This window comes from Lactuca virosa, chromosome 8 (assembly GCF_052849685.1).
Source record: "Lactuca virosa cultivar CGN04683 chromosome 8, Lactuca_virosa_CGN04683_v6, whole genome shotgun sequence".
NCBI lineage: Eukaryota > Viridiplantae > Streptophyta > Magnoliopsida > Asterales > Asteraceae > Lactuca > Lactuca virosa.
In genome coordinates, this window is record NC_136433.1 from 371528854 (window position 1) to 371538730 (window position 9877).

General features: G+C 32.7%; 1 non-coding gene across 1 annotated transcript; it reads left to right on the forward strand.

Annotated features, from left to right (window-relative positions):
• Nucleotides 1-2626: 2626 nt before the first annotated feature.
• Nucleotides 2627-2733, forward strand: LOC145134966 (small nucleolar RNA R71). The gene has a single exon (XR_013719448.1). It is a non-coding gene; the product is annotated as a small nucleolar RNA R71 (small nucleolar RNA).
• The last annotated feature ends 7144 nt before the right edge of the window (nt 2734-9877 follow it).

Sequence of the window (9877 nt, forward strand, 5' to 3'; positions counted from 1 at the left end):
AACGTGTTGAAGTAATTCAACATAGGAAATTCTATATATGGAAATATTATAGCAAGAGACTAATCAATTATGATGTCTATGTGTAAGACATCACGAATCGAATATGCTTCGGGTATAGGATCGATTGTATGTGCTGTAACATTCACTTATTCTATTTTTCCAAATTCCAAGGGCATTAAGAGGGAAAAAGGACTAGAATAAGATGTAACTGAAGTTGTTAAACAACTGTCAAGAACAGTCTGAGGTTTACCAAAAGATTGGTTGCTTATGGACAGTTGGAAGTATAGTAATATTTGGATGGACCATATTAGCATAATTCGGAATGGAGGTGACTCTTGTTCGGAATTGATTGTCATATGGGAATATGGAAATGTTTCCATAGTGGGAGTTGGATAATAAGATCTGTGTGTAAGATTAGAAACTTTAATGCAAGATGGATGTTCAAGCGAATGTACTTTGAATATGAGACTTCATTTCCATGGAATTGTTTTTGTAACAAATCTCCAATGAAATTATTTGTAATATCATTGGCTAACTCTCTGTGACTTTGGTGCCTTGACATTAGAAAAGGATCATTGCATGTGAGTTTAGACTCTAACACATTCTAGTAAGTGGCAAGAGTTTGGTATTCCTTCACTTGTGATAAGGATTTGGAATTGTGAAATGAGCATCATTAGAAATGTGTCCAATTGATCTGATTCACAAAGAAAGGACCATAGATAAACATAGTGTGCATGCTTGGAGCATGGCATGACTCTTGTTTTAATTCAAGCGTTAAGTTGATTACTCGAAACATTATACAATGAATAAAGTCTGATTAACATGGTGATTAAATAATAAGTGTTTTATTTATATTCAAACGTTTTGAGACCATAGTTAATTAGGTTATTCTTGTGTTTCACTTTGCATGTTTTACTTCCTGAATAGCTGGGTTATTCAGACATCCACAGTCGGTCATACTTTGGAAGTAAGTAGTGAATTAAGACTGTTATGGATCCGACTGTAGATTGTTTAAGTGCTTAGACATAGCAAATGTTTGCTGCAACGTTCATGAGTACTCCTGAAATAGGAATTTGAGTATTGGATTAACCCACGCTCAAGAATTACTTCATGGATTTTATCATGAGTAAATTTTGAGACGATAATATCTTATATTCTTGAAACGGAGACAGATAAGTTTTTGTCTACGAGTCGGTTGTGCATTGATAATACGTAAACGCATCAGTAACTTGATGTTATAAAACATATTGTTGTGTGTGATTTGATGAGTAAATAGTAAAGGAATATGAGTCGAAGTTTATCCGTTCCTTTTACCCTAAATGGGATAAAAGCGATATCTGTGGGCCCCTTGATGATTTGATGATGACAAATAAAGTGCTTGGCCAAGCCTGGACTGATTTGATTTGTTCAATTAGCCAGTCGTCATAAATCACAAATCGGGAAACACTCTTGGATAGAGAGAATGATTATAATCAATGTCTCATGTCCATAAGATATCTTGTAGAACGGAGGGATATTTGATCCCTTATCTTAAGGACACGTCATTGACTAGGTCAGAGTTCGATAACGGCTTTTGAAAGCTACGATTGCTGATCAAATTTTGAGGTCATACCCACAATTATAGTTATTAGACTTATCCAAGTGGGAGACTGTTGGATTAGGTGTCTAAGCCCATAACAATAATTGGTATGTACTTGATTTGATTTGAGCATGGTCCTTTTGGGTTGCCTTCACTTTAGCAACTTGATAGGATGATATTGGAGAGAGAGGTTAATAAATGGTTTATTAATATATTATGGAAATAATATATTAATTAGAAATCATATTATTTAATTCGTATTTAATCAGAAATTAATTTGGTATTAATTTTGAGATTAAAGGAACTGATTAAAATAACGGGGGATCTTTTGCAAATCATTCATAGTTGCAAAACTGGGCTGTTGGACTCTTTTGGTATGGAGTGGATGAAATCTATAGGGAGGCCCTATAGAAGTCGTCCAAGGGCTCCTAGAAGGAGTGTCAATGGGCTGCTTGGGGCCTAAGCAAGGATTTACGGTTTCCACCTGAAAACCCTAGCATTCATAGCTATTTAAGGACCTCATACCTGGTAAAATCGGCCACTATTGCCTTTGGAAGAACCCTAGCCGGTTTTAGGTGTTATTCTGTCTCATATCATATCATCCTCTTGCTACAAGTGTTTGTGAGCCATTAGAGGTGCATCATTTGGGACACTAAGCTTTCAAAGGTCAAGATCAAGCTAGGAAATCTTGTTATTACTACATAACAAGTAAGGTAACATCATAACCCTTTTATTATGTAATTTTCGGATTATGTATGCTAGATCTAGGGTTATTTCTTTGGAATTTAATTTGCATGTTCAGTTAGTGAAAAACTTAGATCCAAAGCAATTAGGGTTGCATGATCACATAGGAATGTTGTTATGCTCAAAACCCATCAATATCTTCACGAGGGTTGTGGTATTCTCATAAATGTTTTGCGAACTCTGTAATTAATGCCTTGATGGTAGATGGATCCTTCTTTTTCATGGGTCCTTGAAGAATCAAGGAGTTGCCTCGAGGTCACGTTTATCCCATCATAGAAGATGGACACTTCTTGAGGCACATTAAGGTCGTGCCGAGGGCAGTCCCTTGACATTCACTTGTATCTCTCCCAAGCTTCATATAAAGATTCTCCATCGGTTTGATGGAAGTTCGCTATTTTCGTTTTGAGTTTGGATATTTTCGAGGGAGGGCTGAATTATTCAATATACGCATTGCAAAGATTGGTCCAGGTTGTGATCGTTCCAGGTGCAAGTGACTTTAACCAAATTTTAGCCTCTCATGTAAATGTCACTGGAAGCATCCTTAATAACATCACATCTCGTGAAACATTTGCAACATTGAAGTAGTTTGCAATGTCCAACACCCCATTACCGTGTCTAAATGCGTCTTCATGGTCCTTTCCGGAAAATGGAATATCTTTGAGCATCGAGAGAATGTGTCCCTTAAGCTCAAATTTTGATGCGGCTGGAATTTATGGTGGAACAAGACTCAGCCAGTTATCATCACGCATCTGCTTTTTTGAACTCCTTCATCGTCATTCTTTTGATTTTCACCATCTCGATTCCTTTCTTGTCGGGAGTCTTCCCAAAGCTTTCGAAACGCTTTTCCAATTGAAAACTGCTACTTGATTTGTCGACCTTTTATCTTTATTCTTGTGGAATGCGGATTCGGGATCTTCAAGAGTTGGTATGATCGAAAAATTTGATACCCTGGTCATATATCACTAAAACAAACAAAGGAAAGCATAAAAACGAACTAAAATAGAATAAACGACATTTTTTAGACGAACAGTGCCCATGTCGTGGCAAATAAATTACCACGTCGTGGGAGATGGATACACAAAAATGAAAACTATGCAGAAAAGTAACTTTTTGTGGTTTTTACCCCACAAAAACGATCCATTAACTAAAAGTAATTAAGTTAAAGCTAAAATAAGTCGTTCCTCGACAACGACGTCAAAACTTGATGTCCACAGATATATCCACCAGTTTTAAATTTATAACCTCACAAAACTTAACTACTAATACACTTATGGGCAGTATACCTAGTCAGTTTATAGTAGAGAAAAATAAGTCATGTATCAAACTCAGGGAATGGAATTTAGCTAATAAAATAACTACTAAAAATTAATATAAGAAAAACAGTTAAATATGAGGGTTTTTACAGATTTTGCAAGTTCAGTAACTTAATTCAAACAATAGCAATTAAAAAATTAAAACTAAGCAAGCAAATGAAACAATTATTAATTCAAGTTAAAGAGTACTTCCGTTTAGTTTTGAATTCCCCTCTCTTATGGTTGATTTCTAGTGGATAACTTATAGTGATTGCCAATTCATTAAGAAACTAGTTAACATGTTCCAATACCTAGTTTTGCCAATTTCTGAATTACCATACAATGATCAAGCACAGGTTAAACACAAAATTGATATAAGCATGAATTGGACTATGAATGACAAATCTATGAATTACCTATCCAAGATCAAGACAAACAAATCAAGCACAAATTAAAATTATGCTCACTAACACAGTCAAAGTGCTAACTTTTATTCACCTAATTCTAGGATTTGTTCAATCACTAGAACTAATTATTTAATGTTCATAAACAACTAGATAACAAATTCATGCAATTAGAATGATCGTCTACTACACAAAACTTTTATAATAAGCAATATAAGCTATAACTTCAAAATGCAAGGATTGTGATTTGTCAAACATTAGTAAAATCAACATAAAATATCCATAAATTCGAAATCAACACATAGGTTACGGTTTCATCTTCACTATACAAAAGTATAGGGTGACTAGCCCATGATTAAAAACAGAAACAAGCATAAAATCAAAGATAACTAGACTAGACATGGTTAAAGCTAGAAAACCGAATGATTGAATGATGTTCTTCTTCTAAATCTCTTCAATGCTTGAACATCAAATGAATTCTGAACTTCCAAGGGTTCTCCAGAGAGTTTTAGTCACAGCCCTAAGCTTAATCCTCAAGCCAACCTTTGAATTTTGACCTAAAGCTCTATATATATAGTTGCCAAAAATTGGTCATCACGCCATGGAAATTAGACCTCCACGCCATGGACCTCACTTAAAATGTGTATGCCCCAAGTCTCAGAAGTTTTTGTGTTAGGAAATGTGGCCACATCGTAGCCTTAAGATTGCCACGTCGTGCCATGCATTTTGCACAACTTCTTCTTTCTTCTTCTCTATTTTCAGCTTCATTCCTCCATGTATCCAACTTTCTTCAATTTCAACTCATTTTCCTTGAGAATGCACTTAGTTCTTTAATGCTTTGAATCTCTCTAATTTTCCATGTTAATTCCAAACGTACTAAACATAAAATATAGCTCCATAATGAATCTTTCCAAATAGCTTACATCAAATCAGAATCACCTGATAATCTACACTAGTTGGAATTCTAACTTCAGTTTGTACAGTTAACATTTGCAAAGATGGATCTTTCCAAGTTGCTCATATCAAATCAAAATCACCTGATTATGTGCACAGGTTAGCCAGTTGGTTATGTGTCCATAGTCAACTCCTAACTCGATGCAATACCATGTAGCATCAATGTTATTAATTTACGAAGTGGATTTAAGACTTGCTCCTTCCTGTAGATAAAGGTACGATCTTTCTTTTGTTTAAGAGAACTGTTCTTAAACGATGAGCAAGATTGACCATTCGTTCTAGCTTATCCTTTTAGAGCATTTTATAGCAGTTAAGTTTTAGTGGATACTTCTAAGACACCATTCAATTAAAGTTTCATCATAATTTGTTTTTATTGATCCTTAATGAATAATTATCCAATTATCAAATTATTTCAAAGAGCGTTAGGATCCATATTTTACGACATGGTGAGACACAAAAACACATTTTCTGATCATACCTACCACGTCGTTGTGATTAGGGTAGATTCCTGCATTATCAATTTTCACAAAGTTCAGCTTCTAAAACAATTAAAAACATTTAACATTTAGAAACTAGATCAGATCTAAGCATACAAACTCAATTGAACACATAAAAATAGAAAACATAAAGTGCAATAAATGTGTACATACCACTCTGATACCACTAATGGATTATGAGGATTGATAAAAAACATTAAAGGGACATCAGAAGCAACAATTTCTGATCATTAATAGGCCTGAAAACTAGATCTATGAACAACCTATCTAACTGCAACTTTAATATGCAAGAAATTATACCTTTTGTACTCATAGAAATCCTTCTAGATCCTTGATTAATTGATGAGATCTTAAGAGTCCAACATATAACTCCTATTTCGTAGTCGGACCCAAGGCACTCGAATCAACAACACCCAACAACAACCAATCAATTGAACACCTTGAATGAGGAGCCTAACATCCGGATCTACTATAAACAGCAGCGCCATGTCGTGGCAATTAAACCACCATGACGTGGTAACTAGAATTTGGGTGATTACGGGAATGAAGAGAGACAACCAAATTTCTCTTTGGTTTTTTAGAAAAATCATCATCTAAGTCTGTCCATTGTGCCCTCTACTTAGAGGGAGGGATATAAAACCCTAAAAGATAATTATTTAGTCACCTAATAATTATCCATATAAATGGTAATTATCTGACTACTTAAATTATCCTCTTTGATCCTCCAGAACATTCCAGAACTTCTAGATTTCATTTAGTTAATTAGAGACTATTAATTAATTAACTGTGACAACTCTCAAATTCAGGACATTCTCGGACTCATGAATCTTTTTATAAACCATATATGCACATCATGTTATGGCCTAGTAGTATAAATTAGGTCATAATCTTGTAGAAACTAGGATCCAACAAAAATCTAGGACTAATATACTTGACTCTTACGATTCTAGTAAATTGTCTAGCTATTGTAGGAAATGCCAATACCTGAATTAGAACGAACTCCAAACATTTGTTACAATTGAAAAAGAGTATAAAACCTTAAAAATAAATTAAAATCTTCTAATTTCATTTCATTATGATGGTAAATATCTAACAAAGTTCCAAAAGCCCTAAAGAGCCCAAAAATCCAAATTTATAAACTTTAAAACCTATAACCTCTATAAGATTTGTTATGAACCTCATTATATCAAATTTAAATAATTAAGTTATGGGATATAATGAAAGACATAAAAATTTAATTATCAAACATTAATCATAATTTATTAGTTAAAAACAAAGATTTTTAATAAATCAAGAATTAAATAAAGAAGCATATTTATAAAAATTGGGGTTTTATAAAAATTAAGGGGAAATTATATAAATGTGAATTAGGAGAGAGAGGACCTCTCTTATACTCATAAAATTCATCCATACTCTCTCCCATGCTCTCTTTTCTCTAAAACTTCAATCATTAAGTCCATTTTTACACTTCATGTCCCTCTCTTCACTCTCTCTCTCTCTCACACTCCACTCTTTACCACACTCAAACACTCTCTTCTCTCTCTCAAAGCCACGAAATTCTCCAGCCAAGAACACCTCTCAACCTTCAAATCTTCATCTTCTAGGGTTGTCCTTCAAGGTAATCACGAAAATCCTTCATTTTCCTTCACTTTCCTTCTTGTTTTAAAGGTTTTTCTTGCACTTCTCCTTCTTCTACACCATTCTTTATGAACATATCCATGAAATTTCGAGTTTGATGATGATGATGGTAGGGTTTCACCCAAAAACAACATGCATGTTGTTTAATGGTGAAATCCAAGGACAAAAACCTATGTCAAACCCTAAAATACGAATTTTTACAAGTTTTAAAGGTTCATCTACCTTATGCATTCAAGTTTTTCATTTGAAAACATCACTATGAACAAAATATATCCATGCATGGTCTACAAACCATGATGCATGTAATGAACATCAAGTTAAACAGCTTGATGATCAAAGTACATTGTTAATAGTGCATGTAAAAGGTTTTGTTCATAAAAAAATCTAGATATCCTTTTCTGGTCGAAATAAAATTTCCTCAAATTCCCAGTAAGATGATATGAGGATCTGGAAAATTCCAAGAGTTTTTATCATTTATTTAATTTAATAAAATTATTACAAGAAAACAAGACCATAAAACATTTAAAATACTTTCTGAGGTCTATAAATGCTAGGTAAATTCGTGGATGACCCCAGAAGTAAATTATGACATCTCAGTGAGTCTACTCGATTTTTGTTACTGTTTTCTATGGTTTTGAATTTTCTTTTTGTTTAATCCAAATAAATCATAAAACCACTTTAGAGACTGTGCAAAGCGTATCTAATAATTTTCGTAAATCCTACCCTATGTGGAAGACTTAGAAAAATATTTTCAGAATTTTTCATAATGCATTCATATTTTTCCTCGATTTTTGAATTTATATTGGACTAAAAATAGGAAGAATAGTTCTAGTCATCCAAAATTCATGGCATTTTTTTCAGAACACCTTATAATACGTTAGGATGCTACGTAAAATTCTTGATGATTTTTCTCTTTTGTATGCTATTTTTCTTCTATTTTCCCAAGATTAAATACACTTAAACCCATTTTTTATTAGAATAAATGCACAAAAAAATAAAATTGGGTTAAACAGTTTAGAAATCCATTTTTATATTTTTCTCAGCGTAAGAATATTTAATAACAGTAATACAAAAAGTTTGGGTAATTTTGGGAACTTTTTTTCTATTTACTTCATTTTTTATTAGAATAAATACACAAAAATCATAAAATTGGGTTAAACAGTTTAGAAATCCATTTTTATATTTTTCCCAGCTTAAGAATGTTTAATAAAAGTAATAAAAAAAAGTTTGGGTAATTTTGGAAACTTTGTTCTATTTATTTCAATTTTTATTAGAATAAATGCACAAAAATCAAAAAATTGGGTTAAACAGTTTAGAAGTCCATTTTTATAATTTTCTCAGCTTAAGTATGTCTAATTGCAGTATTATAAAAAGTTTGAGAATTTTTATCATTTGGATGCTATTTTTCACGAATTTATATTTTTATGAAGGCTTAAAAATTTGAAAAAATAATTAATCACATAAAAAAATCCAAGGGAAAATTTCTAGAAGACCTCTACTATATTTAGAATGAATATGGAAAGGTTGAGAATTTTTGGAAACTGTTTGATAATATTTTGGATTTTAGGAGCTTAAAACACCTTTAAATGTGTGTAAATACCCTCAATTAATATTACAAAAATCCGGAAAATTAATATCCAAAATTGTCTTAATCAAATGAGTTATAAAATTTCACCATTTCAGAAAAATTGTAACCAATTAATATAAAACAATTATTAGAACAAAAAAAGGCATTTCTCTATATGTAGAATTTACTATATTAGCATTAGATTTCGACGGAGAAACTCACTAGCGTGTGTTTGATGTCGTAGGATCCCGGTAGTAAGGCATTGGTGTATTCTGAGGCACCACTTGTACCTTTTTAAAACATTGTGAGTATTCACCACTCCCCTATTTTCGGTTTTTAAATGTTTTGGGGTGGAAAAGCATGTCCAGAAACTATTTATTGTTTGTTGTACTTAAATTGATTTGTATCAATCTTGATTGCTATATTTTGCTATGTATGTTTATGCAACTTGAAACATGAGGCCTTATCGTCTTAAGTCTCATCCCTTATACTTTAATCCAACCATTAACTATTTGAGCCAATGGTCATTATGGATAGCGCTATTAGGAATTGACAACTCTTCACTCGCCCGATTGCTTAAGTGCATGATACCATATTAATCTATGGAACGATAAGCATAGATCTTGATAGGGCATCAGTCATAGGCTTGGTTATGAACTCATTGTTTGCTCATGTACATAAAAGCTTGTTATTTATTATAGCAATAAACTTTGTTTCTCATTATAGCAATGTACTTGTATTTATGGAAAGTTTTATACCAAATCTTGATTTTGTAAACTTGTGAACTCACCAACTATTTTCATAGTTGACCCTTGTTTTACATGCCTTTTCAGGAAATAATTAGTAAGTGGGTATAAAGATTCATCATCATAGCGCATGTTGCATCGTGTGGAAGTTATTTTATGAAGTTATCTTTTGAACAATGTTATTTTGGAAAAACTTGTATTTTGTTTTGTTAATTATGGGTTGTAAACTTTTAACTATTACTATGGTGATGTATCTTTATCTTTTGCAATGAAACCTTTATCGCTGTCATATCTTGCGTTTTCGCTTTAGCGTGGTGTGACATTAACAAACAAACCTATAACTTCCCATGTCATTTATTGTTTATTTATGTCCTAATGTGTAACCCAAAAGGACCCTACTAGTAATAGTGATATTACAAATTGTTGTAACTGTGGGCACCAATCTCCATCAGGATT